Source organism: Galeopterus variegatus, unplaced genomic scaffold (assembly GCF_000696425.1).
Source record: "Galeopterus variegatus unplaced genomic scaffold, G_variegatus-3.0.2 Scaffold5389, whole genome shotgun sequence".
In the NCBI taxonomy this organism is placed as follows: domain Eukaryota; kingdom Metazoa; phylum Chordata; class Mammalia; order Dermoptera; family Cynocephalidae; genus Galeopterus; species Galeopterus variegatus.
The window spans coordinates 101,081-103,328 of record NW_007731500.1 but is presented as its reverse complement, the minus strand read 5'-3'; the positions used below and the strand labels follow the sequence as shown (position 1 = coordinate 103,328).

The following is a 2,248-nucleotide window of genomic DNA, read 5'->3' as shown; positions in this document are numbered from 1 at the left end:
TCCATAAATTATTTAACCAACCCACTGTGGTTGAATACTTCAGCAGTTTCAAGTATTTGCAGGTATAAACAACTCATACTTTACAACATTCTTAACAACTTAATGTCTTATTGACACCAGATTTTCAGGTACTTGGCCAAAAGACATTTATTTCTCCTTAGTACTGTCTTTTCCTTCCTTCCATTCATTCTTCCTCTCCCTTTCACATCACCCCCTCTTTCTTCTTTTGGAAACACTTCCATCAGTAAGGTATTTCATTCTGTCTTAGTAAGATAACTGAATCAGCTGGCTTGGAGACTAAGAGGAAGCTTTAACAGCCAGAGGTAGGGAAGAGCAGAGGTTTCTGCCGACCTGTAAACTCTCCTCAGCCATTAAGGCAGGATACAGTCCTTCCTTTACACACACCTTGCAAGCTGATGGAGGTCATTCTTTGACGACGACTCTTTTCTCTTTCAGAGTTTGTCTTGATATAGTATTTTAACGAGAGTTTAATGGTATAAACATGCAGCCACGTGGACTAAATATTTAGCCTCCCAAGTGATTATTAAGACAAGACTTACTTGATGTTCTATATGTTTGTTCAAAACAAGAAGTCTCACCATTATGATAATATTAGGCATTTCACCAGGGTAGAGTCCCCAGACTGCAAGAGGTGGGGGGAAGAGTAGGACGCTGGAAATTAAACAAAATAAGGGCTACTTACCTGAGTCTGTTGGAGAGGAAAAATATATTTGAATAGGTTGAGAGCAGCCATAATTACATTGTGTCTTAATTTGCATCTCATCTTCCAGGCAGGTCATGCAGGATAGCAAAAACAATTAGCATTTCATAATGTAGTAATCCTGTATTCTAGAAAAACAACCCATAGGTGAAAGCCAAATTAATTCACAGGATGATGGCACTGAACTCACAAGCACTGTCTTTGGTTCAGTTAATGCATGTTTTGTATGTTCTTACGCAGGGGAAACAGATGAGATTTTGGAGATTGGGCTTCCCTCCTGTATTAGGGGCTAATCCAGTCCTTTTATTAAACGCTCCTAAAATTACCCAATTTGAATAGACTATCTCTTTCCTGTAAGATTCTCACTAATCCTCCTCTATTTTTCTTTCTTTCTTTTTTTGGCAGCTGGCCAGTACAGGGATTGAACCCTGGACCTTGGTGTTATCAGCACCATGCTCTAACCAACTGAGCTAACCAGCCAGCCCAGATCCTCCTTTTTATGGGATTCTGATTCTGAAGTTTTCAGACAGGGCCTAGGAACCTGTGTGTTAACAAGCACCTCAGGTGACTCTTAAGATCCGGAAGGTTTAAGGAGTCTGCTGAAGGGGTTAGGAGTATGGGATTTGAGTCAAACTGACACGGATTCTGGGATTGACTCAGTTTTAGGCTTGGTAAACTTGGCTATGTTACCTAACCTCTCTGAGCTTTAGTTTCCTCATCTAAGAAATGCTTACTACCTCAGCCTATTTTTGTGCCCTGTCCCCTTTGCTTGTTCTGAACTGGTTTCCCTGGTCCTCAAGGGTGGCAAGCCCTTTTCTTCCTTAGGGTTTTTGCACATGCCATTCTCTGTCTGCAAATCTCTCTTCCCTGGTTTCCTCCAAGTCATTCTTCAGGCTTTAGCTCAAGCATCACTGTATTAGTCTGTTTCTGTTGCTTATAACAAAATACATGGAAATGGGTACTTTGTAAAAAAATGAAATTTATTGCTAACAGTTTCTGAGGCTGGGAATTTCAAGGTCCATCTGGTGGTGGTGACAGTGACCTAGGAGTCTCACATTGCAAGGTGGTGGAAGCAGAGAGAGCAGAGAGAAAGACAGAATTTCTTCTCTCTTCTTTTAAAGCCTTCAGAACCATGCCCCTGACCACTGTTTTTAATCCATTCACTATGGCATGGCCCTACAATCTAATCACGTCTTTAAGGCTCTACCTTTCAATTACCATAATAGGATTTCCTACTCTCTTAACAGTCACAGTTGGGCAGTTTCTAATACATAAAAGTTGGGGGACACAATTCAAGCTTCAGTGAGTTTTGGGGACATAATTTAATCCACTACAATCACTTAGTCTGAAGGTTCTCCTTGATTTTTATAGTCTAAGTTATGTTCCCCATACTTTCTGAATTATTCTCTTACATAATTTATTTTCCTTCATTGCCTTCTCTTCTTTTCTACACTAGACTGTAAGTTCCATGAGGACAGAGGGCCATGAAGGCATGAGGGCCTCTTTTGCTCAGCACCATTGTCAGGG

General features: G+C 40.7%; 1 non-coding gene across 1 annotated transcript; it reads right to left on the bottom strand.

Moving 5' to 3' along the window:
- Window positions 1-1,127: 1,127 nt before the first annotated feature.
- On the bottom strand, window positions 1,128-1,201 carry TRNAI-GAU. The gene has a single exon. It is a non-coding gene; the product is annotated as a tRNA-Ile (tRNA).
- Window positions 1,202-2,248: the final 1,047 nt, after the last annotated feature.